Here is a 27564-nt window from a genome sequence, read left to right as displayed (position 1 = left end):
CGAGCGATGCGGATCTGCCTGCCCTGCGGGGGGGCTGCCCGGAGGAGAGGGACACGGGGGGCTGTGGTGGCTGGGGACCAGTGGGCTTGGTGGTGAGCAGCCCATGGACAGGCTCAGTGGGGAGTGTGGGGTGAGCATCCCTGGGGCATGCTCAGTGTGGAGTGAGCATCCCTGGGATGGGTCAGAGTGGGGTGAACATCCCTGGGATGGGTGAGTGTGGGGCGACCATCCCTGGGATGGGTCAGTGTGGGGTGAACATCCGTGTGATGGGTGAGTGTGGGGCGACCATCCCTGGGATGGGTCAGTGTGGGGTGAACATCCGTGTGATGGGTGAGTGTGGGGCGACCATCCCTGGGATGGGTCAGTGTGGGGTGAACATCCGTGTGATGGGTGAGTGTGGGGCGACCATCCCTGGGATGGGTCAGTGTGGGGTGAACATCCGTGTGATGGGTGAGTGTGGGGCGACCATCCCTGGGATGGGTCAGTGTGGGGTGAACATCCGTGTGATGGGTGAGTGTGGGGCGACCATCCCTGGGATGGGTCAGTGTGGGGTGAACATCCGTGTGATGGGTGAGTGTGGGGCGACCATCCCTGGGATGGGTCAGTGTGGGGTGAGCATCCCTAGGACAGGCTCAGCATGGGGTGAGCCTCCGTGGGATGGGTCAGAGTGGGGCGAGCATCCCTGGGATGGGTCAGTGTGGGGTGAGCATCCCTGGGATGGGTCAGTGTGGGGCGAGCATCCCTGGGATGGGTCAGTGTGGGGCGAGCATCCCTGGGATGGGTCAGAGTGGGGCGAGCATCCCTGGGATGGGTCAGAGTGGGGCGACCATCCCTGGGATGGGTCAGTGTGGGGCGAGCACCCCTGGGGTGGGTCAGTGTGGGGCGAGCACCCCTGGGGTGGGTCAGTGGGGGGTGAGCATCCCTGGGGTGGGTCAGTGTGGGGTGAGCACCCCTGGGGTGGGTCAGTGTGGGGTGAGCATCCCTGGGGTGGGTCAGTGTGGGGCGAGCATCCCTGGGATGGGTCATTGGGGGTGAGCATCCCTGGGGTGGGTCAGTGTGTTGCAAGTGTCTGTGGGACGGACTGAACGTGGGGCGAGATCCCTGGGACATGCTCAGCCTCGGTGTGGGGAACATGAAGCCAGAATCCCCGGGAAGGGCTGAGCATGGGGTGAGGATCCCTGTGACGTGCTCAGCCCGGGTGTGAGGAGCATGGGACGAGCATCCGGCCCGGTGTGGGTGCTTCGCCCCCCCCCGCACTGCTGGCAGCCGTCCCAGCATCCCCAAATGTCCCCACCGTCCACACACGCCGCGTGGCAGGAGGGGGAGCTCGCATCGCGCTGGCCAAGCAGTCTGGGGAGCTGTGCAGGATGGGACAGCCCCAGCCTGTGTGGGGGTCCCGTGAGCCCCCCTGTACCCAGAGCAGGGGAACCCCTTTCCACCGAACCCCCTTTCCGCCACCCCTCGCCGCTGAATTTCCTCCGAGCCCTCCTGCCCGTATTGTGCTATCGATCGCTGAGCTGAACTTCCTCCCGAAATCATTAAAGCTTAAAAAATTGATGGCACAATAGAGCCCTTTATTAGCCACATAACTTTTCTCGCTTGCTTTTTCTTTCTTTCTTTTTTTTTTTTTTTTTAATCAACACAAAGGAGCAGAGCCCGAGCTCAGATTTGTGTCCCGTGTCCCCACGAGAGCTGAGCAGTGTGCCCTCCTCCACCCCGCATACCCATCGGCACGGCCGTGCTGGGCTATTTATTAGGAAAAATGGCAACAAAAATGAATCTTTTATTTTCTTTTAATCCCAGCCTCACTCTCTTTGCAGCCGGCAGATAGGTCTGTTCATTTCTCCTCTTATAAATAAAAACACCTGAATGGGGACTGTGATATTTTATTCCCTGTCATGCTCGTCCCTTGCTCTAACGGCAGCTGAATTCTTGCTCGGTATTAACTTACCATTTGGGTAACAGTGGAGTTTTCCTGAAGGAAACCCCTCCGGGCTGGCGTTACCGTGTCATTGTACAACACGGCAGAAAGATGGATTACCTGGCTGGGTCTCCTCCGCCGTGACTTCTCCAGGCGACGGAACTTCAGCTAATCCATCCCCGTTCCCGTCCCGATCGTCGGGATGGGTTTTATAGCTTCTAGGAAATATTCGCGGCGTTTCCCGGTTGTAAACACAGGCGCTGATTTGGCAGGTGGGACCGTTGGTGGCATCTTAGGTCCTGCAGTCAAGTCAACCCCTACTACTTCTCTTTTAGCAGAGAAATGCGGAATTCGTACTTTTTCTGGTTATTCAGAGGGATTTTGAGGTGGCACCTGGAAATAAAAGAAAGAAGGAGGCAAAAAAATAACTACATTTATACACCCTGTTTCCCCGAAAATAAGACAGGGCCTTATATTAATTTTTGCTCCAAAAGATGCGTTAGGGTTTATTTTCAGAGAATGTCGTATTTTTTCCGTGAGCAACAATCTACATTTATTCCTGAACAGAAAAAATCAACATCTATTCAAATAGAGTCGTGTCATCACATTCTGTAACATCACAATAACTCTCCAAACGCTGAATTCCATCATTAATTTCTTGTGACTCTGTTTCCTTTTCCATGTACAACACTCTACATTTTGGGTCTCGTGGGGTCTTTTGAGCGCGATTCTCGGTGAAGGGTGCGTTCTGTTGCCGATTAATTTTACTTTTTTACATGTATAGCTGCCTGTACACTTTTTAAATTGACTATTTTTATGAACTGTAACTAGGGCTTATTTTTCGAGCAGGGCTTATATTTCGAGCATCCTCAAAAATAATGAGAAATCATGGTAGGGCTTATTTTCAGGGTAGGTCTTATTTTTTATTTAGGGAAAAAAGGGTATGTGTGTATGGGTGTAAAATAAATCTCATTATTTTGAAGGCAATATTAACACTTTTTGAAGGGTCCCTTAGTGATCCTGTGCCAGAGCGGGGACTGGAAGTCACACAGAGGGGACACTGCCCGGCTGTGTGGCCTTGGGCTGGTCATTTGTCTTCTGTGTGTGTCGGTGTCTCAGGAGCGCGGCTGCCTGTGCTGGTATCACCCTCCTCCTCATTGTAATATCCATTGGGCTCTTGCACCCTGTTATTTTTGGGGCGGAAGCCCTTGGGTGCAAAGCATCACCCCCCAAATGTTTCCATCTGAGGAGAGGAGCTTCAGGTGCATCCGCTGTGCTCCTTGGTTTTTGGGGGAACAGCAGCTCGGTTCTGGGTGATGCGGACAGACCTGCGTGCCCCCGTTTGCCATCCTACAGAATATTGCATGCTGCTGCTGAAAATTATAGAGTCATTTGGTTGGAAAAGACCCTCAATATCATCAAATTCAACCATAACCCACCCCTGGCACTGCCCCATGTCCCTGAGAACCTCATCTCTGTGCATTTTCAACCCCTCCAGGGATGGTGACTCCAGCACTGCCCTGGGCAGCCTGTTCCAATGCCCCACAGCCCTTTGGGGAAGAAATTGTTCCCCAGATCCAACCTCAACCTCCCCTGGCGCAACTTGAGGACGTTTCCTCTTGTATGGATCTCAGTGGACACAGATGGCCACAAACAGGACCAAAGGGCATGGGGCATTATAGAATCATAGAACAGTTTGGGTTGAAGGGACGTTCCCAGCTCCCCCAGTGCCCCCCCTGCCATGAGCAGGGACATCTTCACCAGCTCAGGTTGCTCAGAGCCCCGTCCAGCCTGGCCTGGGATGTCTCCAGGGATGGTTCATCCACCACCTCTCTGCCCAACCTGGGACAGGCTCTCACCACCCTCAGGGACAACAATTCCTTCCTCATGTCCAGCCTGAATCTCCCTCCTTTAGTTTAAAACCATCACCCCTTGTCCTGTGACAACAGGCCCTGCTCAAAAGTCTGTCCCCATCTTTCTCACAGGCCCCATTTAAGTCCGGAAAGGTGCAATAAGGTCTCCCCAAGCTTCTCTTCTCCAGCTGAACACCCCAACTCTCTCAGCCTGTCCTCCCAGCAGAGCTGTTCCAGCCTCGGGTCATTCCTGTGGCTCCTCTGGCCCCTCTCCAGCAGGTCCATGTGTGTCCTGTGCTATGGGCACCCAGCGCTGGACCAGCACTGCAGGGGGTCTCACCAGAGCAGAAAGACAATTACACCATATTGAAAAAGCCTGAGTCTACCTAACCCGGGGCTTTGCAAATGCCAGAACCAGGTGCCTGAAGACGTATTCGGGCACCCAGATCTCCGTGAAACCCTTTTCATTCCTTCCTCTCCCAGAGCATCCCTGTCGTCCCACGGCAGCGACGCGCTCTCCTCAGCACCAGGACTCTGCGTTCCCCGCTCCAGCCACGCTCCAGAAGCTTATACAATGTTTTTTGGCGCTTTTCCCCGGAGTCATTATTGTGGGTAACGTGGTTTGTTTGTTTATGCTTTTTGGTTTTAATCATACTTTTTTTTTTTTTTTATTAAATTGTGTCTGAAAAGCTCCAGGGCTTCCTTTCCCCTCCCCGTTCCCAGATGGTCGCCTATTAAAAAAAAAAAAAAAGGAAATATTAGAATAAAAAAGGAAATAGTTCGGTGCTGTAATGAATGTAGTTTGGCTTTTCCAGAGAGGATGTGGGAGAGAAAAAGGGGAGGGGAAAAGTAAGCGGCAGGTGTGTTTGTAGGGAAGGGTGTGCCCCGCTGTGTATTTTGGGATCTGCTGGGTCTGTGCCACTTTTTTACGGCGTTCTGGTGAAAATCCGGGTCTCGCTTTGCTTTTAATCTCACTGTCACCAGCTCAAAGGAGAAACAACCCTCATCGTTCTTATGAATCCGTTTCATTTGTTTAATTAGATCTTAGTTCTCTGTTGGCGTTGCTGGGAGGAGGTGTCTTGGCTTGTTTACCTAAGCTGGTTGATCTAAAAGGGTTTGAATTTCTTTTATTTATTTTTGTTTTGGAGAAGGAGGAAGGCTGGGGAGCGGTGGGGCTGGCCAGGCTGCTGGTGTCCTCTCCGGTGGACCTCCAGCAGCAAAGGGAATTACTACAAGAGCGAAGCTCAGAAGAAGGACATCCAAGGGTGAGATGACACTGGTGGCAAGGAGAACCAGGAGCCAACTGTACCTCCCTTGTAGATGGTGGTACAATTCACAGAATCAGAGAATTGTTTTGCTTGGAAAAGACCTTTAAGGTCATTGAGACCAGTTGTTAAGCCAACACTGCCACGTCCACCTCTAAACCATGTCCCTAAGTGCTAATTCCCACGGATCAGGACTAGGATCTTGGCTAACAGCCATGGTTGGGAGGTTCGGTCCATCCTGGTGACACCTTGGCTATTGTGGCTCGAGGTTGCAGCAGCTCGCTGGCATCCATGGTAGTTGTCCCCACACATGGTCCTTCTTCTGAAAGGAGGTTGTGGCATGGAGGGTGTTCGTCTCTTGTCCTAAGTAGCAAGTGATCGGACAAGAGAAAACGGCCTCAAGTTGCACCAGGCAATGTTCAGGTTGGATATTAGGAACCATTTCTTCGCGGAAAGGGCTGTGGGGCATTGGAACAGGCTGCCCAGGGCAGTGGTGGAGTCACCATCCCTGGAGGGGTTGAAAGACGTCTAGATGAGGTTATTAGGAACATGGTTAGTGCTGGAGTTGGGTTATGGTTGGAGAGTTGGGTTGTGGTTGGACTCGATGATCTTCAGGGTCTCTTCCAGCCAAACAATTCTATGATTCATGCAATGGGACAAACATCTGGCGCAAGTAGAGGAGGTGACACAGGGCTTGGCCGCAGCTGTGGGTTTATCCCACATCCCCGTAAGTGCTGTTGGGTCATGTCAACCTGCTTCTAGATGTCCTGTTGGCTTCCCCAAGGTCAAGCGTGATGTGTCTTGCTAGACCGGAGCGGGGATATTACAAATCCACCCACCGCTTCTGCGTCGCTCAGCAGCAGCAAGGCTCGCACGCCGCCTCGGGGCACCCGAATGCAGAGACGATGAGCGGTATGGGCTGATAGCATCTCATCCTGCCGGTCCATACAGACCAGCGCCAGAGCACACGTTGGCTGTGCTTAACGTTCCTGGAGGGAAGCAGGTCTCTGGGGCAGGCAGGGAGGCTGTCCTAGCGAGGAGAGCGTGATCTAGGTCTGGCTTTGCAGAGGTGTGAGCTCATGGGCTTTAGTTGCTCACAGTTGCTCTGCTTTCTCTCACCAAACCTTTACTTTTGTTCTTGTGTGGCCTCAGTTTTCCCTTTCTCCCACTGAAACCGTGGGAGATGGAAAACATCCCGATGTGCAAATGGATGCTGTGACCAGGAGTTTATTGTTCTGTGATAAACGGGAAAAAATATGGAGTGTCCCATTTATTCCCAAAGAGGTTCTTATTGCCACCTATGTGAGGGACATCTTTGGAGCATTGAAGTATGACGTATAGATGGGGTGAGGGATCTAGGATGAGAGGAAACGGCCTCAGGTTGCGCCAGGGGAGGTTGAGGTTGGATGTGGGGAACAATTTCTTCCCCAGAGGGCTGTGGGGCATTGGAACAGGCTGCCCAGGGCAGTGCTGGAGTCACCATCCCTGGAGGGTTGAACAGACGCAGAGATGAGGTTCTCAGGGACGTGGGGTAGTGCCAGGGGTGGGTTATGGTTGGACTCGATGATCTTGAGGGTCCCTCCCAACCACATTGATTCTATGTTTCTATGTCATGGCCAAGGCGTCATGGTGGGACACACATCTCAACATGAAAGGTCTGTCTGAGACTCCTTGTTCTGTCTGAGGTGGGACTGCTGTGGTCCTCTTGTGGTTAAACACTTAAATGGGTGCTCTGGGCTTTTCCTTCTGTTCATTTTGCTGGCTTTTTCCTTGGGATTTTGGGACATAATCTGCTTTTACCTCCATTCCCCACCATCACCATCTGCGATGCTTCATTTTCTGCTCCGTGGCCTGTAGAACCAATGCTGTCTCTTACTGGTGCGTATCAATAGCGTGGTCTCCGTCATGGTTGGAACCTGAATGAATTACTCCACTACAAATAAGTAAACTAAAAAAATAGTATTTGCTAGAGCAAATTTCTGCAGGGCTGTTCATCAGAAATGATGCCCAAATATCCTATAAACTTTCATGTGCACATAAAATGCCACTCCCAGGCTTCAAGGCAGCATCAACTGTTTAATAATGAATAATGAACTGTTTAATAATGATGTTTCCGGGCCTGAAATACAGAATTATTGCCTCCACTTGGATTTTTTTTTGTCTTCCAGTGGGCAAACCCAGCAGCTCTATGGCTTATCCGAAAACTGTCACCTCTATCAGCCAAGCACCCCCAAGAGGGACATGGCTTCTTTTGAGTTGTGGGGTGAACGACGCTCCAGAAAGTCCTAAATAACCTTTCTGGGAACTGAATTGCTGGGAAAAGTGGTGTCTCCCAACCTCTTGTGGCTACTTCCTTCAGATTTTGGGTCTTTCGCTGATAAGATTCACCAGTCTACAAGATGTCCTTGGGTCCTGTAGGACCTCTTGGTGGAAGGAGCCTTTCCAACACTATATGAACCTGCTAATCGCATAAAATTTAACAATATACAGCAGAGGAGGAGGTGGGGAGGGAGGAGAAAATGTTAATTTTGTTTCAGTTTAATCCCAAACCGATATTTTTAGTTATTTATCGCTCAGCCCTCCTCCTTTCTCCAGGCTTTGTCTAGCGTAAGGAGATGAAGATTTGCATGCCCGATCAAATCTGATGGGAATAACCAAATCAGCGAATTAGCGAGTGTGCGGCCCTCAAGCTAATTGGCAGGTGACGAGCTCCGTGACTGTGCTGACGATGAGATCTTCTGCGGAGCGTGTTGTACCTTGGCACAGGGGCACGAACAAGAGGCTGTTGGCGACTTTTGAAACAGAAATCCCTCGGGGTGTTTATTTTTAGGTTGCCTTGCTCTGTGATGAACACACCATCAAAGTCAAACCAAAAAAGGGTGGGCAGGAGAACAGCGACCTCAGCTTGGTCGGCAATGAGCTTGAGCTTAAAGTCGCGAAGATCCGCCAAAATTTGCGACTCTTTGTGCCTCGAGAATGAAGTTTCGACAGTTAATCACGGCAATGTGAGAGAAAACATTTGGGGTATTTGTTGTTGCTTTTAAGCATCCTAATTGTCAATTAAATAGAGGAGATGAGCAACATGACTGATGATAGTTGCCGGAGTTGCTCAGCGGGCGTTTGCAGTCGTTTTGTCAGCCTTTCCTTAAAAGTCATCCTTTTTTTTGGGTATTTGCAGCTTGGAGTTTCTTTTTGAGCCTGGATTTTGGTATTAGGGGCCTCAATCTTCCTTTCAACCCAAAGTCACCAGGCACCGGTGCAGATCTGGTGTTGGTCGGTGCCTTGGATTGTCTTGGTCGGTGCCTCTGATATTCTGCTTTAGTGTCTTTTCTTTCTCCCAAGAAGACAAACACTTCTTGGCCAGCCTGTTGAGAACCGCAGAGATGCCATGTGAAATTATAAGGGGGAAACAAGCATCAGGGTTTCTTTAACAATCACCATTTAAAATGATAAGGCTATAAACGAGCCCTCTGATAACGTGCAATTAATATGGCGATGCAGGATTTTACCGGGTCCAGGTTGTAAATTTAAAGCGACCCGTAATAATGACGGGCTTTGCAAATTAAACACCTTGTAGATTAATTTAGCACCACTTTACAAATAATGCATTATATGACTCCCCTTCAAAATATGAAAAAGCGGGTGTTAATCTCATTTTTTGTGAGGTTGATGCAACTTGAGTCTTTCACTTCAGTGTATGTGTGTACTCCTGTGTTATTTTTTGATGCCTTATTTTTAATGTCTTTTATTAGGGACTGAGCTTGCAGCACTTCCAAGTGTGAATGATTTAGTTCGCCTGGCTAGTCCATTGATTTCAGGAGCAGATCTTCTCTGGGGTTATTCTGAACCCATTATCTTTATCAGGCTTCGAATTGTAAAGAAATACCCGGCCATCCTTGTAAAATGTGGGACTGGTTGGATTATTTTTGAGGGGAAATAGAGGAAAAAGGCACTTTTGCTTTAGAAACATGGGTAATTGGGAAAGATGCTGCTGTAGCAAGCGCTGAGCCTCCTTTGGGCATCATGGATGAGCCATTGGGACGCTTTTCTTCTGAGAGGTGTAGCCCAGAGCAGGTGAGGATGTTAAAAAGAAGGAGGAAATCATGACCCCCTCCACAAAAAGAAAAAAATCAGAGGACGAAATCAAAGTCACGTTCTAGTTTGGAGTGAGTTTGCTCTGTTTTGGCATCCTCACCTTCACAGGTGGTCCTGCTGCCCGAGCATCCCTCATGAGATGGACCTCAGGAGCCCGATTTTGGGTGGAGGAGCAACCGGTAGGGGCTGAACACCATCTGCTTTTGAGTCTTCTCTTGCCCACCTTGTCCTGGTGGTCTTGGTGCTGCTGCAGTTTTGGCCCTGGTCCCTATTGACGGTGCCTTCTATTTGCTTGGTAACCCTGGTTCTGTTGATGAGACTTAGTCATTCCCTGGTGCTCTCCTCCTTCTCCTTCTCCTTCTCCTTCTCCTTTCTCCTTTCTCCTTTCTCCTTCCTCCTTCCTCCTTCCTCCTTCCTCCTTCCTCCTTCCTCCTTCCTCCTTCCTCCTTTCTCCTTTCTCCTTTCTCCTTCCTCCTTCCTCCTTCCTCCTTTCTCCTTCTTCTCCTTCCCCTTCCCCTTCTCCTCCCCAGGAACAGGGAAATGCTGCACAGCCATGGTGTCCAGCATGATGACACTCTTCTGCCACCCCTCGAGCTTCCCAAAATAGTCTCACAGTGTGTTGGGCTCCTCTCTCCATGAAGAACTCCAAACTTCTGTGGTCACCAGAGGTGAAGAAGCTCTGCCTGGGAGAGTGGCTGCTTGTCATTGGGGTCTCCAGCCCCAGCAGAGGACATGGGGAAGGCTGAGGAGCAATGATGAGCCCCCTCTCCTGGTCTCTGTTACCCCAAATCTGTGCAGCCCACGTGCTCCCACAAGGATGGCTTCAAACTGGGCTTGTTGGGATACTTTTGTCCTTCGTTATTTCCTCGTGGCTCTGCCAGGTTGTGTCTAGAGGTGAAAAAGGAGTTTGGAGAAACTTGGTACCTCCAAGTCATTGGGGATGGCTGGTCCCCCTGATACCCTCTCCATCCTTGGGGCACATGTGCTGTGATTGAGCAGTAAAAGCGTTTCCATTGCATCTTTCATCTGGATGTTCCAAATGTTGTATCAACTTCCAGGCAGGCTGCTGACATGCTCGAGTAGGGATGGGATGTGTTCTCCATCATCTTCAGTTCAGGATGTCTTCCTGGAAAACGTGCTTCAGCTCAGATGTCACATGTGGTCTTCATGAGGCTCTGCTCTCCAGGTTGAGGTGTGGTTAGGGTATCTTGGAGGGCCTTTGTAGATAAAACCCTGTGGATTTACTGAAAGGAGTTTGGGTTGAGTGACTGTTTTCAGTCCGTGGTTATGAGGAGCTGGAGCATGATCTAGAGATTTGGAGACAACCCATCGTCTGGACCGCTTATCAGACCAGAAGATCACTCCGTGATGAGACCGGAATTTAGAAACAACATGCATGAGAGAAGGGAATCTAATTGGCCAATTGCATACTAATTCATAGTAATTACGCATGCAAATTAGCGGCATAATTTTACATGCATTTGGTGCAGGCGTTTGTGCGTAGCGTTTCCTGCAAAACGCGGGGGCGGCTTCGTGCCAGCGTGGTCCTGGCTGGGGACATGCTGGTGGCAGGAGGGGCTGGGGGTGTCACACAAGAAATCCATTTTAACGTGGAATTTCCAGGGCCGTGTTGCTTCCCTGTCCCTGGAAAGATGCTTCCCCTTCAGCTCGGACCTTTCGATGCCTGTGGGGAAGAGCAGACGTGCAGGAGAATCCCCAGAACTGTTCTGGGAGATGCCGCTTATTTTATTTTTTTCATAGAAAAATAAATGAATTAGTCACCAAAGGGGCTTTTTGTTCTTTAGAAAGCACTTAGACTTTCTAATCTCTGCCGAGTGTGTCATGGGCTGGAATGTGCATAGCCCTGTGCCTGCTTTGCCTGTCTGAAGAAGTTGCGTTAGTCTCAGTTTTGCCTCCTGTGCTAATCCAGAACCACCGTTATTGCTTCACGCTCCGCAGCCTGATCTGGGATGTAAATCTCGAGTCTGTTTTGCCTTTCGGTTCATTCCATCCTGAAGCTTTTGCCTTTACCAAAGACTGGCTTCGTGATCTCCAAAAAATGTTTCCTAATCTCTGTCTGCATCTTGTCTCCTTGATAGCTCCGTGTGTTGATGGTGGGCAAGGAAAATGTTCTGATGTTCATTTATCATGCCCAGGTTGCCACATAGGTAAGAACGTTGGGGTTCTTCTATACGCAACCTGAAATAAACACCAAGAACGTCTTTATCCACACCACGTCATCATGTATTAGGTATATGTTGCAGTTTTGTTTATGTTTTATGTATATTACGGCTATACTTTGGGAATCCATGTTGTATTTAGAGCTTCAGGTGGAACGGGGAAGCAGTTCACTTGCATCTCCTCTAAAATAATCCAAAAATGAGGTGCTGTATGTAATACAGCTGTCATTGTGATTTCTTTGGGGTCATTTCTGTTGGGGCCTGATAAGCGTGGAAACTATAAAATAAAAAGCAGTTTTCCGTAGCTGCAAATTCCTCATGTTATTTTCACACGTTGCAGCAATTTCTACTTTAAAGGCACCGTTTTAGCAAAGCTTAATATTGCCTCTCCTGCATTTTGGACTTGCGTAGTTTTGCAAGAGATAATTGCAAAATGTTTGGGAGGCAAAAAGCTAATTTTACCCAGGGCTCTGTTATTTCCTTAGCAAAGTTGATGGTTTTTGTGAAGCATCGTGCAAGTTGCGAGTGTTGGGATGAGTCTGGAGGGGAACGAACGGGTGGATGATGTGCAGGTGTGGCTTCTAAAGAAAAAACACAAGCCATTTTTCTGCTGAACAGCTTTTCCTCGCGAGTTCTGCCTCATCTCATGCTCCACCATGAGCTCCTGGGGACAGGGACATCTTTGTAGACTTTGGCAACCACCACGGCGGGTTCATCGCGGGATGCGCACCCCCAAATTGTTTGCGGCTGCACTTCTCTTTTGCTCTTAAGCTATTTTTTTAGCATTAAGGGCTGGTTTAATGTGGTTCCAAATATGCAAACGTTCAGACAGCGCAATCAGACGACTCCGTGCAGCCTTTCGATGATGCTTCCCTGGGGCTCCCGCGCCGCGCTGGCCCCGGGGCTGCTGGTGCCTCGGGTGGCTGATGAGTGTCTGGTGACTCAGGCCCCGGGGGGACACCCTGAGATGACCCAGAGGGTTCAATCTTCTCCCCTTGCTGCACCCCACGCTCAGGGATGTCTTTTGCTGTTCCACTATCTCAGGCACATCTCCATCACATTGGCCTTGTGCTGTGGGGCTTCCCCAGAGCCCATCACCAGGTGGTCTTCTCCCCAGCTTCCCAAGGGCTCTTCTTCCTCGCTACAGCTGAAGCTCATCATCAGCCACTTTTAGGGCAGATCCTTCAACAGCTGAGCAAGAGGATGCTATGCTGCAGGTGTGGCAGGTCAGCTACACCTATAGGTTATCAATAATCATAGAGTCATTTTGGTTGGAAAAGACCCTCAAGATCAAGTCCAACTGTTACCCCACCCCTGGCACTACCCCAAGTCCCTGAGACCCTCATCTCTGCATCTGTTCAACCGCTCCAGGGATGGTGACTCCAGCACTGCCCTGGGCAGCCTGTTCCAATGCCCAACAGCCCTTCGGGGAAGAAATTGTTCCCCAGATCCAACCTCAACCTCCCCTGGTGCAACTTGAGGCCGTTTCTGTGTGTCCCTGTGTCCCCTCAGCTCCTGTTCTCCAGCTGAACCCCCCAGGTCCCTCAGCCGCTCCCATCACACTTGTGCTCCAGCCCCTTCCCCAGCTCCGTTCCCTTCTCTCCACTCGCTCCAGCATCTCAAGGCCTTTCTTGGCGTGAGGGGCCCAAAACTGACCCTGGGATTCGAGGTGCAATAATTCATTATAATATAAAGAGTTAGTATATCCACATGGAACAGCTTTTCTCCATGGGTGAGGGATGTATGCTGGTGGGAGGAGGCTGATGCAATGTCACCTGAGGTGTCTGCACCATTTCTGACCCTCTTCTGCCTCTAGTTTGGATTTGCAAAAGGGCTGTAGATCACTTAGGCTTAGTCAGACCTGACAAAGGGACACGAACAAACCCTGAGCCACATGTTTGCTGCAAGCCCACCCTCCCCATCTCTTGTCTGCAAGATGGTGCAGGCTGGACATGAGGAAGGAATTGTCCCTGAGGGTGGTGAGAGCCTGTCCCAGGTTGGGCAGAGGGGTGGTGGCTGAACCATCCCTGGAGACATCCCAGGCCAGGCTGGACGGGGCTCTGAGCAACCTGAGCTGGTGAAGATGTCCCTGCTCATGGCAGGGGGGGCACTGGGGGAGCTGGGAAGGTCTCTTCAACACAAACCATTCAGTTATTCTATGGAGGGAGAGCCCCATCCTGTGTCAAGGAGCTGGGTTAAAAATATCTTAAAGATGGGCAAGCTCTGAAGTGCAGGAAAAGAAAAATGTGACTTAGATGTGTCTGCTGCAATTGATATTTTTTCTTTCTTTCTTTCTTTCTTTTTTAGCACTGAGGGCCCCAGCCAGTCCAGGGGTGGGCAGAGGAACATCAGTGTCTGTAGAGGGATATTGGCCCCTGAGCTGGGCTCAACACTGCATGGGCCTGAAGGGATGCTGTGATTGTAGAATCATGGAATAGTTTTGGGTTGAAGGGACCTTCCCAGCTCCCCCAGTGCCCCCCTGCCATGAGCAGGGACATCTTCACCAGCTCAGGTTGCTCAGAGCCCCGTCCAGCCTGGCCTGGGATGTCTCCAGGGATGGTTCAGCCACCACCTCTCTGGCCAACTCATTTCAGTGAAACCTGCTCATCTTTTGGCAACTGTCTTGCCCGCTCCGATGTCCCCAGCTGCCTTTCACGTGAATCTTCACCATCCCTCCAACTCCTCCACTAGTACTGAGGAACATCAGTTGGGGTTGTCCTCCTATCAAATATGGTTGCTTCTGCTGCCTTTAAGTTATCAGCTTTTTTCAAGTCCTACCACAATATTCACCCTTCTCTTATTCCCACACTCATCTTTTCCTTTAGTTTTGCCTGAGCCCTTCTGAAGCAATCGTGGGGTGTAGGAGGAGAACTTGTGCTTATGGACAGTTGTTGAGTTGGGGTTCCTCTGGGGTTATGTTTTTAATAAGATATACCATCAATACGTATGTATACGTGAGAGATTTTGGGTTCCTTTCAGGGTGGGCTTCTTAATTTATGAGAAAATGGTGTTTGTGCATTGCTTGTTTTCATTATGCCTGAAGAGAGGAGTGGAAGCTGGCCAAGATATGGAGATAGTTTTGGCTGAGGAATAAAGTGTGAGTTCTGGTACTTCTGTGGTGAAGGACACAATGGGTGATATACTGAAACAATAAGAAAAAGAGAGATATAGAAAACATCTTTGATATTGCAGGTTGGTGCTTGAAAGGGTGGTTGGGCGTTAGGGAGATGATGGTTCATGAGCTGCAGGTGAAGGATCTGACCTGGAGAACGAGCTGCAGCTGTGGGGAGGGAGGAGACAAGCCCATGGGGAGGGGATCATCTCAGTGATGGACTTTGGGAAGTCCCAAAGCATGAAGCTGATGTGATGTGATGAAGATGTGGCTGAGATGGGGGGCAGGAGAGGACAACCCTAAGTGTGGGGAGCAGGAGATGTCTTCCCTAAACATGGGACACAGCAGAGGTAAGAGTGGACCTCATGGCCAGTGGCGGAGAATTAGAAAACACCACATTTTTGAGCTTTTCTTTAGAATGATGGGGGTGAAAGGTTTTTAAGGCTTTATTTTTGGGGTGAGTGCAGCTGTAATTGCAGCTTGGTGAGAACCACCACCACGGCCACCACATTGGTGTCTTTGGTGTCACCTTGCACAGGGGCAGGGCTGGAGGACGCTGCCCGCTCCCCCTACCTGTGTCATTTTGCTGGCTTTTTAAAAAACAACAAGCGGGCAGAAACCTGGGGAACATAAAAGCACAAACCTGGTGCTAAACCAACCCAGGTGCCGCTCGGGCTGTGACGCCCTGTGGTCCCCAGGAGGGGTCCCCCGTAGTCGGAGAGGAGGGAGTGATGCAAGCCAGAATAATCCCCTTTTTGATTATTATTTTTTCCTTCTTCTGGAGCATTTTGGTCTCTCCCCTGGACAAAAGCAGGATAGTGCTGTGTGTCATTTCCTCCTCGGCAGCTATTCAGCCTGGCACCGCGCGGCTCTGCCACCCCCTCCCCTGCCCCGGGCACAGATTCCTCCTTGTTCCCGTCCTCCGTACCACCCAGGGCTTCCTTGCCAAGTTTTCTCACACCCTTTTATAGCTGTGCAGAAGGAACATTTAAAGCCGCACAAGCGAGGAGCCAAGGGGTATCTCTAAAAACCAGACATTTCTCTCTGCTAAGCCATGGAGATGGGTTGGGTGAGCTCTGGTTATGCTCTACGCGGAGAAGATGAGGTTCAGCCCTTAAATAAGCTCCTGTCTCATGGCCAAGAGGGCAGCTGGTCGTTCGTACTCTGTATTGATGAGTCTTCAAAATATGAGAGTATTTTGAGGTCCAAATCCAGGCAAAGAGGTCCTGAGTGGGTTGAATTGGAGCTGGAGAGCACTGGTTGTCCTTGCCGGAGAGCTGGCCCTGGTGGTGAAAGCATCAAATACGATGGTGTCTCTTGTATGTTGGGGATGAGGGAGAGATCCAGATTTCCTGATCTGGGCACAAAAATCAGCATTATGCCGTCCTGCTTTCTAATTTTCTTGGGTTGATTGCCAAGGAACCATGCCATGGGCAGGACCTTTTGCTGTCACTGGTTTGCTTAGGTGGCAATCAAGCCAGCGACGTAAAGGCAAGTGGTAATTAATTACAGCCCTTACTTAACATGCAATAAAATGCACCATACACCCCATATTTCAGTCAATAAGTTGTATATTGCACAGAAGAAGTGCATAAATTGGTGTTTTTTGCATCAAACAAAGGCTTCTTGCAGGCTCCTTCTTGCCGGAGTCTCTTGGCTTGGATACCGGATCGCCGCTCAAATGATGGGGAGTGATATCGTTAAACAGTAATTGGCTCCTGAATTATTTAACTGCACAATCCCTGTAGTAGCAACAACACCGGTGAACATTTAACTCGCAGTTGTCTCGGCTGGGAAACAAATACAGGGGTGCTGCAAACTCCGTGGAGCCCGGAGGCGGAATAATTCAGTGGAGACTGCGCTTTATAAAATGAAAAGTTTTATAGTTATTTTGTCGATGGTGGCCTCGTGCAGTGGGAAGTGCACCCTCATCGCTTATCAGCTGCTGCCTTTTAATTTGTAATCTGGATTCTGCTGATTTTTTTTGAGAAAAAGGGATGTTAATCCATTGCAGGTTCCTCACGTTAAAGGCAAATATCTCCCTGCACCTTCTCAGTTCAGCGGCATTTGCTGGAGATGCAGTTGAGTTGTAACAAGTTGGCTACTGACCTGGGTCTTTGGAGAAGATGGGCTAATGAATTAACAAAGCAGCTTAATTTATGAAGCAGAAAACCCCAATTGAAATGGGTTCTAAGTCCCCCAAAAGCCTCATTGCAGCTGGTTGAAGACCACAAGCTCTTTATACACGAGGTTCAAGACCAGATGTTGGTGATGCTTTTCTTGCACTAACCTGTGGCAGAACCTCAACCCTCATGATTCTCTCCCCAGTTCTCAGCTTGGCCATCACTCAAAGTCCTCTCTGCCTTTGAGGTGCACCTAGAAAACCCACCAGCAGCTGGTGGTGCTGCTGCTATCTTGTCTAGACTGTGGTTTGCCAAGAAAAGTTGGACCAGATGATACTTGTGGTTCCTTCCAATCTGGAACTCAATGATTCTATGATGATCCTATGATGCTGCACTATCGGAAAACCCATTCTTGGTTATGTTTGCCTGAAAGTCACAGGCAGCAGAGTCGGGTAGGAGGTTTAACATGTTCATATCTCATAGTACCGACTCCACCGGTACCTTCATTTATAGCAGTTCCAGCTCCTCCTCTGTCAAGCATTTTCTTCCATCCCTTTGGTGTCTGTGTGTGTAGGAGCAGCGAAGAATAACCTGGTGACTCTTCAGGGTTTGTTTTCACAGAACTCCAGAATGTGAGGGGTTGAAGGGCCCTGGAAAGCTCATCCAGTGCAATCCCCCCATGGAGCAGGAACACCCAGATGAGGTTCCACAGGAAGGTGTCCAGGCGGGTTGGAATGTCTGCACAGAAGGAGACTCCACAACCCCCCTGGGCAGCCTGGGCCAGGCTCTGACACCCTCACCAGGAAGAAGTTTCTTCTCAAATTTAAGTGGAACCTCCTGTGTTCCAGTTTGCACCCATTACCCCTTGTCCTATCATTGGTTGTCACTGAGAAGAGCCTGGCTCCATCCTCCTGACACTCCCCCTTTATATATCTGTAAACATGAATGAGGTCACCCCTCAATCTCCTCTTGAATTGGCCTGTGGTCTGGCAGCTTCAACATCTCTCTCCCGTGTAGGTGCCACCTGAGTTCTCAACCTGGCGCCCAGCAAGCATGGTGTGACCCCGATTTGATGTGTTAGACGTGCTTCTCTTTTAATTAAAAGCCCAAAGGGAAATTATTTTGCTCCTGTGGATGAAGAACAAGTGAGGGAGGTGGAAAAGGAAAAGAAGGTGCAGGCTGTTTGCAGAGGCTTGTTCACGAGCTGCTTGTCCAGGCAGCGCCGCATGTTTGCTGTGGGACGGGCTGATATTTTGTGGCTTCATTATGTGGGTTCGTTTAGCACTGAGGAATCGGGAGGTTCCTCTAATTTGGGGATGCAGATTAAGGTTGGATCTTGGGAATAATTTCTTCCCCAAAGGGCTGTTGGGCTTTGGAACAGGCTGCCCAGGGCAGTGCTGGAGTCACCATCCCTGGAGGGCTTGGACAGACACACAGATGAGGTTCTCAGGGACATGGGGCAGTGCCAGGGGTGGGTTAATGGTTGGACTTGATGATCTTGAGGGTCTCTCCTAACCAAAATGATTCTGTGACTCTATCCCCAGGGACCAACAGCTGAAGCTTTCCCATCCCACCACATAACCATGGCCACCAGTAGATGCCCCACTGACTTTTCCAATCGCATTATTACTATTAATCGGTTATTGACTTGCCCCAGTGCTTGGCAGCCACTGGAGCAGGGCTCTGCTTTCCTACACGGGGCGTAAATATCCTGCTGAAATGTCCCAAAGAGCTGATTTTCCTATTGTCTTGCTCCCGTCTGGTCCCACAGCAGGAGGTTTGATGCTCACTGGTCCAGATTTGCTTTTCGTCCCCTTTGCGCAATTCTTTTTACTCTGTGTAACCAACAGCAGGATCCAACCCTGTGATTCAGACCTTCCCATAGATGCATCTCTGGGAAGATTAATCTTCCTAATGGAAGCTGGACTTGTGACAGCTGTGACTTTCAAACCTTGGTCTGTCTCGATGCCACATGAACCAAGGAGATCTAAAAGGCTTGTAACCTGACCAAGTGATGTATAAAGCAAAATAGTTATAATTAACTTCAAAGTATGAAGCCGTCTGTCTTTCAAGCAAAGAGAAAAAAATCCTCCCTGGGCTTGAGTCGAAAATGAGTGGTTTTTATAAAGGCATAGTTAATGTGACATAAAAGATAGATATATATATATATTTAATTCTGAATAGTAATAGGTAACAGATAATGAAGTTCTCCCTTTCATAGGAACAGTGTGGTTCTGTCACTGGGGTGAGCTGCTTGTTTGGATACAGGGTTATTGTTGTGTAAAATCAGTGTGCGGTCACTTAATTAAACACAATCAAAGCTTTGTGGGTCTCTGAAGATGGCAGCATCCAGCAATGGGCAGGGGATGGAGGTGGAGCCTTTTGCACAGCCCCTATATATCTCTACATGACGTGCCTTGTAGCTGGTAGAGGTGGATATATATGGATGGAAAGACCATAGGGAGCTTTAGACCTTGCCCATCTCCCCATATGGATTTTTTGGGGGTGATGCAGGGACCCCATGCATGCACCCTAAGCTTGAAGGATCTTTCCAAGCACCATCTGGCAGCTCTGGTGTTGCTGCCCCACCAGCTCCTTCCCTCATGGAAATGCTGGGTGAAGAGTTTCTTCCGAAACAAACCCGGCGTTGGCAAGGCGGCCCCGTCTCCGGTTTGTCCGTCCTTACTTTTGGCACGAGGCCGGAGTTTGTATCCCAGGAAAATAATACGTAGCCGGGAGGCCAAGACAAACAGTGTGTCCCTGCTTATTTTATGACTTCTTGTCCTTCCTCCCAGCCATCGACGCCTTTCCCTTAATAAAGGATGTTTTGGTCTCCATAGGGGACTTCCCAGCTTCTCATGGTTAAAGCCAAGTTGGTTGGCAAAGGGAAGATCTGGAGAGACCAGGGGCTCCTGCTCTCTGCACCCCTTTTCATGGTGATGTTTTGATTTAGGGCCTTGTTACTGTGATGAGCAGGTTTTAAACTAAAAGAGGGGAGATTTACATTAGATATTAGGAAGATGTCCTTTACCGTGAGGGTGGTGAGAGCCTGTGCCAGGTTGGCCAGAGATGTGGTAGATGAACCATCCCCAGAGACATCCCAGGCCAGGCTGGATGGGGCTCTGAGCAACCTGAGCTGGTGAAGATGTCCCTGCTCATGGCAGGGGTTAGACTAGATGACCTTCAAGTTCTCTTCCAACCCCCAAAATTCTGTGATCCCGTGAAAAACACTGTTGGATTTTAGTGGGAAATGCAGGCAGTACATTGCGATGAATGGTGCGATGCTCCAGCTGGTGGCCGTCTCCCCTGGGACTAACGCAGCAACTGGTCTCATCCTAGTGACTCTGAGAGCAGATGGTGGCCCCACCACCCCCAGGGCCCTGGCACCTACCAGGAACATTGGGAACATTGCAAATAATTCAGCCCAACGCTTGGGACAACAGCATCAATGCTCTACTTAAAGCCCCAACTCTTGGCATCAGGTGCTGTTGTGGGTTGTCCGCTTTGGCTGGTGGAGCGTAGAGGAGAGCAGGACATGCATCTGCCTTCATGGTTTGGAGGAGAAGCTCAGAAACTTGTCTGCCATGCAGACTTAGAGGCAAAGAAGTAATTTGTTTAAGCCATGGGAATTTTTTTTTGGAAACTGCCAGAGGGGTTTTGAACCTCCAGGGCTTGCAGTTCCAAGTGCAACAATTAAAAGTTTGGGGTATTTAGTGAACTCTGCATAGCTGTTTTTCCTCTTTCATAGTTCCATCATACCTTCTAATTAATTCCCTTTAATTGCTTTTAATTTCCTTTCCTCCTTATTTTCTCCCTCCGTATAACTAGCACTGTCATCCTTTTAGTTTGCCTTTCATGTTGGAGACTCACCATTTGATTTTGTTTCACCCACGTTGTGTCTTGCAGCTATTTCATTCCTGGAAAGCTCCGGCTCCGGAGATAAAATCTAAGTGGATTCAGAGAACCTAAAAGGATCGCATGCTTCATGGCTTTCTCTTTAATAATATAGGAGATAAACAGAACGTAATAAAAGATCCATCCTCCTTGGAAAAGGGCCATTTTCCGTCCCCTGTATTTTTGTGGTACCGTCATGCCGTGGATGCTCTTAGTCACCGGTGACAAGATAAAGAGCCTCTCGGTATCCAGCGCTGGGGGGTGTCTGGGGCTGAAACGGGCTGTTCGGATGACACACTGTCTCGCTGTATTTTGATTTACTCCTCACTGATGTCTTACACAGCACCCCCACCCCCCAAAAAAAATTCCCACTGCTGGGACAGGCAACGTTGGCGATGGCACCTTGTCTAGACAGAGGGGACATGGGGAGGGTGACAAGTTGCCGGCTTTGGCCAAATGAGGCTTTTGCCAATTATTAAAATTTTGACATTTGTCTCTAATAGATCTTTGGTTTAATGTGCATTAAAGGGCACGGTGCGTTTTGGTTGAGGCACTTTCCACCCCAGTAAAAAATAAAAATAAGAGCAAGCAAAGCCGCTCACAAACGCTTAGAATTATTGTAGAGACTTGGATCCATCCAGACAGGTGGTTATCAGGAGAGCTCTTTGGAGTTTGGCCAATATGCGCCAAGAGCTGGGAGAGGGATGGCAATCATATATTTTGGTTTTCTACATCATCTCCCTTCTTGAGTGATGTTGCAATTGCTTTATCTGATCTAACCTCTTTTCCTACTGCTCCTCTGTTCATAGTAGTATTTAAACACTGTCTACCCTTATGTTTTCCATGGTCCAAATCAACCAGGCATTCAAAACCTCCTTGGCAGTTTTCCACCCAGCTGCTGAAGGATTTGTGATTCCAGTGCTATTGCTTAATTCTCTCCAAGGACTTTGCAAATGAGAGCGAGCAATGCTCTGAGTACAGAATCACAGAATGGTTGGGGTTGAAGGACCTTCTGAGCACCCCCAGTGCCCCCCTGCCATGAGCAGGGACATCTTCACCAGCTCAGGTTGCTCAGAGCCCCGTCCAGCCTGGCCTGGGATGTCTCCAGGGATGGTTCAGCCACCACCTCTCTGCCCAACCTGGGACAGGCTCTCACCACCCTCAGGGACAACAATTCCTTCCTCATGTCCAGCCTGAATCTCCCTCCTTTAGTTTAAAACCATCACCCCTTCTCCTATCGCAACAGGCCCTGCTCAAAAGTCTGTCCCCATCTTTCTTAGAAGCTTTGGTGAGGAGCAGAAGTTCGCATGGAGCAGCAAGGGCTGTCCCAGCTGCTATGACTTGGGGATGTGCATGTGTGGTAGGGCCAGGTTGTGCGATGGTGATTCAGAGGTTGGTGGAGAAACTTTCTTGGGCTACCCAGGTGCTGTAAGGAGAGAGCTGAGTTTGGGTGGAGATCACAACAGTGGAGTCAGCAGAGGGAGGAAGGCGGTCCTGGGCCTTCAAGGTGCCAAGAAGAGCGGTGCTAAAGACAAAGTCACCAAAACGATGGGCTCTTGCTACCTTGGGAGTTTAGTATAAATTATTATTGTTCTACTAGCAGTTGGAATAGTAGCAGTAGTAGTAATTTAGCTTTGCAGGCTGTCCTGCTGGTCCTCCCTGAGTCAGTAGCTTGTTCTTTTGAGTTGCCATCACGGTGAGATGGTAGAGCAGAACGGGTGGGAGATGTTCAGGGCTGGTCTGTGAGCTGTAGGGTCTGGTTTTGGAGATCCTAGCAGCTCCAGCTCCCTTTTTTTAGGGTGCTGCAGGGCTGCCAAGGAGGTCTTGGTGAACTGGCCCTCTTTGACAAGGGAGAAGTATTACAGCAAATCCTGTTTTGTCCAGGTGGGACCAAGCTATGGCCAGGAGTTGGTGGCAGCCAGTTTAGCCCTGGGGCTGTCCCCACTGTCTAGAAGCCCAGGACCAAAGTGGCTCTCGGCCAAGCAGTCACCGAGACATAACATTTTGCAACAAGCTGATCAGAGCACTTTGTGCCTTGCGTTTGCGGGTGAATCATCCTGGCGAGAGCCGAGAGCGAGCGGGGATCTCCGGAGGCGCTGGGGTGCAGGTTGCTGGCAGCCCCAGGCCGGGTGGCAGTTGTGGGGGAACCTCCTTGTCCCTGTCCCGTCTGGGCGCGTCCTCGTGGCTGCAGCTGGGGCTGAGATCTTGGGGGCTGAGGGCAAGTAGCTGCCTGCAGACTTGGCCTGAGAGCAGCATCTTCTTCTTGGGACTTTAAGGAATCATGGAATGGTTTGGGTTGCAGGGACGTTCCCAGCTCCCCCAGTGCCCCCCCTGCCATGACAGGGACATCTTCACCAGCTCAGGTTGCTCAGAGCCCCGTCCAGCCTGGCCTGGGATGTCTCCAGGGATGGTTCATCGACCATCTCTCTGCCCAACCTGGGACAGGCTCTCACCACCCTCAGGGACAACAATTTTTTCCTCATGTCCAGCCTGAATCTCCCTCCTTTAGTTTAAAACCATCACCCCTTGTCCTGTCACAACAAGCCCTGCTCAAAAGTCTGTCCCCATCTTTCTCACAGGCCCCTTTTATGTCCGGAAAGGTGCAATAAGGTCTCCCCAGAGCTTCTCTTCTGCAGCTGAACACCCCAACTCTCTCAGCCTGTCCCCCAGCAGAGCTGTTACAGCCTCGGATCATTCCTGTGGCTCCTCTGGCCCCTCTCCAGCAGGTCCAGGACTCGGAGATCCTTCCCCAGGGTGCTATGAGGAGGTGCATGTCTCCTCTTTGGTGTATCCCTCCCCCAAAAAAAGTCACCAGGAGGAAGTTTTGGGGATCTGGCCTTGGATTACCCAAGAGCCTCTTCCCCACCTGTAAGCAAAACAAGGGGCTTTATTTCCTCGGTAGGAACCGGGTCAGCTCCTTGGTTGAGCATCCCTCAGCTCTGCGCTCCCGAATCTTCCCACTCCCGTCTTAATAACCGTAAAGATCAGGGTTGCCAAGGTCTTCCCGTTGCTATAGTGAGATTAGATAGGGCAGAGCGCCGCATTCCCTCCGCCGAGGGGAGAAAACACTCACATCCCTTCCCTGGCCCTCACCAGCTGCCTTTTTTCCTCCACTACAAGCTGCTAATTGCACCTGAAAGACACACTATCTATTTCCCCAAAATTAATATTTCATAGCCTTTAAAAAAAAAAGAAGACAAAAAATTATTGAGGCATTTTCTGCTAGAATCAAGTTAAGAGACTCTCCGGCTGTAACGAGTTTACAGCGCGAACTGCGAAGTTAAAATATTTATCTTCATCAGCGCGTCGCTCGAGCCGTCCTCTTCCTCGCGGGGTAATTAGCAAGAGGCACGTTAGTCCAATCAGCAGGTGCCTGCGAGACACAGATTTGCCTTTTGCTTCTGGGCGTGGTGAGGAGATGATTTATTAAACGAATTTGCGAGCTGCGAGTCTGGCCAGACCTCTGAGTCAAACCGCTGTAGGAAAAGAAGGAAACAAAACCACCAGCCGGAGCGTTTGCGGGCAGAAGATGGGGCGCAGTTGCTTCGGTATGGTCGATTGTTTGCTCATGTGGACGTTTGCTCCCCAAAAACTCTCGAGGACCTACGGGAACTGACCCAGGGACCGTCGGATTGCAGGAGGTAGTTTTTCATTGTATTGTTTTCTTAGGTTTGATTTTTCATGTTCTTAGTTTTTGTTTTGAATTATTCTTTGGGGTGCCTGGGGACTTGGGTTGGTTTAGATAAGAATTTTGGATGAGATGTCCCCAAATACAGGAGCTTGGGGGATGGCACATTATCCCTCCTCTCCGCCTCCTTTTTTGGGTTTAAGATGTTTTGTTTTGTTTTCTTTTTCGAAGCTGTGAAGTTTAACCCTCTGTAGCCCAGCACCAAATGTGAAGTCAAACCAGCACAAGGGATCTGTGTGATCTCCTGAGTGTGTTTGTGGGATGGAGGGTTTAGGTAAAGGGCTGGTATTTGAACCTGAGGCTGTATCTTGTGTTTGTTGGGTATTGGTACCCCAGGACATGGGGCAGGGTGAAGGACACAGGTCTTCCGGACACCTTGCTGTGGGGTGCGCTTCCCAAAACTCGCATATTTTCTGGGGGGGCCAGAGATGTTCATGTCCATAAACCTCTCCGGTCTTGAGACTGGTGAGGAACATGCAAAGGAAGAGCTTCTGGTGGCCCCGTAGCGTAGAAGGTCCTTGGCTGGTGACCTGGGAAGGGTCTGGTGTCTCATCCTCTGAGCAGATGGATTCTTGGCAAGGGTCAAGTTGTATTATTTTTCCTCTCCAGCACAAAACCTCACTCTTTACTTGAAATTTTTGAAAACAGATCTGAGCAGCATTGCAAGCTCTCTGTGTAGAGGAGGCAGTTGTTGGAGACCCAGTTTTCGGTAGGAAACCGGTTCTTACAGACATTTTCTGCTGGGTCCCAATTTATGTTGTGGCTGTCACTTGCATTTTGTCTGCCCTTGTCTCCTCTGCTTTTGTCTCCTTGTCTCGTCTGCCGAACTTCCCCCAGATGTGCTGGGCTTCACAGCTGGAGGGGTTGTCAGGAGAGCTCTCCCTTAGTTTATCTGCAGGATTTGCCATAGCAAACATTGCTCGGTGTTGATCGCCTGGTCTGCTCTGGTTGAGCAAACTCAGGGCTCTGAGCAACCTGATCTGGGTGAAGATGCCCCAGCTCATGGGGGAGGGTTGGACTAGATGAGCTCTGAAGGTCCCTTCCAACCCATTCTATGATAAATCTTGATGCTGCCCTTGCTCCCACCACTGCTCTTCACTTGTGGTCAGGCTGGGAAACACCTGGTGCTCCCCACATCTTGTGTTCCTGGGTTTTTTGTGACTTAATTCTGATCGTCATTCAGCAGTGGTGGCTACATGGCTTGCAGGAGATGTACTCAAAATTTACATCCTGGTGGGAGGTGTCATGCCCTGTGCTGTTTGATCAGGGCTGATATTTATGTGATCGTACTGGCCCGTGCCGGCTGGATGCTGTTTGCAGAGTTCTTCTCCCAGGCAAATACCAATATTTTGCTTTCAGTAAACTTCCCATTTTTGGGAAGCTTTTTTGGCTTTTTCTCTGCTGTTTTCCAGCAGGTGGTTCCAGCTGCTACTTGGGTTGGAGCAGCCAAAGCCATTGTTGGTTTAACGCAACAGGGAACATTTTAAAGGAGCAGCATCTTCTTCTTCACCACAGTGTGGCCAAGAGGGCAAAGCGTGATGTGGTGGCATTGTGGTTGGTGCCCTGGGTAGGCAGGAGGAGGCTGGACCAGGCCAAGAGGATGGTATCTGGTCCAAATCCTGCGTGTTTTTGATAGAAAATGGAGCAGGGACTCCCCTGTACATGATCCCTGTCTGGCTCCAGTGCTGGTGGAGGAGCTTGGTGGAGAAGTGATCATGGAGGGTACCAAGTAGAAGCCTTGGCCCTGGTGTGAAACCCACCCATGGTTGTCCCATCCTTGCGTGTTTTGTTCCTGAAAGCCACGGTAAAGGGTGTGGTTGCCCACAGTGGGGTGGGCTTGTTGTGGGTTTCAGGGAGAAGAGTGTTTGGGTTTGTGGAGAACTTGGTCTAAGATGCTTGCAAGGTTTTCTAGGGATTTTTAGGGGAAGGACCAAGGATGCAGGAAGGAAGGGATCGGAGTGGGTTGGGGAAGAACACTCAAGGGAAAATAGAAGGAAAAAAGGATAAAAGCAACTTCCCTGGATGTGGGGGAAAGGAGGGAGGGTCACAGCTGGGATGAGGAGTAGATCTGGTGTCTGGAGGGGCGTACTGGTGGCTGGAGAGCAGGAAACTCGCTGAGATGATGAAGAGGTCGATGGTGAACCAGCAGTGTGAATAGGAAGGGAACTAAAGGAGGGAGTTTCAGGTGAGACATGAGGAAGAAATTGTTGTCCCTGAGGGTGGTGAGAGCCTGTCCCAGGTTGGGCAGAGAGGTGGTGGCTGAACCATCCCTGGAGACATCCCAGGCCAGGCTGGACGGGGCTCTGAGCAACCTGAGCTGCTGAAGATGTCCCTGTCATGGCAGGGGGAGCACTGGGGGAGCTGGGAAGGTCCCTTCAACACAAACCATTCTGTGATTCTACTTAATTGTCCTTACAGCTGATGAACTGCTCAATAAGCTTTTCTTCATCCTGTATGACAGAGAGGGGTGTGCACGAGCAAGACACTCAGCCCTTTGCCCATGCTGAGGAGCAGCAGGTGTCCACCAGCACGTAGGTACCAGCCGCGATGAAACCATCCATGTGTTGCTGCACAGACAATGTGGAAGAGATCTGTGGTGTGGTTGGGGAGCAAGGAGAGAGGGGAGGACATGCTCCCAAATGCCTTTGGGGACACTTGGAGCTCTTCCTGGTTATCCAGGTGGCCAATTTTTTGGCGTTGCGGCCAGCCCTGTGGGCTGTGGTGCTCATCTCCCGCTTCTCCAGCGATGCCAGAAGATGTGCATTATGTATGGCCACTAAAACTCTCACCCTGCTGCTTCTGATTACAGAGAAATTACAGGTTACTGGGCCAGACCGTGCAACCGGTGACGTCTGAAGGGCTTTGATGCCCCGGGCAGAATTCGGTCAATAATGCGTTACTAAATACAGGTGCTCGGCAGCAGCCTGACCTCAGCCCTGGAGCTCCTGCTTATCCAAAGCCCACGTTTCGCAGGGAATTTGCAAGCCCCAAGACTTGCCTCAAATCCTTTGCATGTATATATATATATATATATATATATATACTTTAGTTCTTCTAATGTTTGGGCAAGGCTTGTGTTCTGGGTGCTGTTTCCCGTGACTCAGAGCATAAGTAGCAGTTGGCTGCGCTCACCTGGTTTGCTTGCTAAAAATGAACGGCGGACAGTCCAGGGTTTTGTTTCCTGCAGGGACAACTTCTATTTCAGTCGAGTTCGTCTCCGATTACGGACTGTCAAACCTCAGAAATTCCTAACTGCCTGTCCACTCTCTAATTTTTATTTTATTTTATTTTTCTTAAATAGAAAAAGAGCGTAGCCCTCTTTTAGTGGAAGGCCAGAAATATTCGTAAAGAGCAGGTGGATTTTGGAGGGCTCGTGCCTGGGTAACAATGCAAACTTGGTGAGCAGCCCATTTTTTTGGCAGGAGATGGTAAC

The 27564-nt window shown here is 49.9% G+C and overlaps 1 protein-coding gene across 1 annotated transcript in view; it reads left to right on the top strand.

Annotated features, from left to right (window-relative positions):
* Positions 1–27564, top strand: part of ZBTB7C (zinc finger and BTB domain containing 7C) — a 162024-nt gene that overhangs the window by 1226 nt on the left and 133234 nt on the right. The window lies entirely within an intron of this gene.

The sequence above is a fragment of the Streptopelia decaocto genome (assembly GCF_964273445.1).
Source record: "Streptopelia decaocto genome assembly, chromosome: Z".
NCBI classification, from domain to species: Eukaryota; Metazoa; Chordata; class Aves; order Columbiformes; family Columbidae; genus Streptopelia; species Streptopelia decaocto.
The sequence above is the reverse complement of the archived record's forward strand: the minus strand, read 5'-3'. Positions and strand labels throughout refer to the sequence as shown.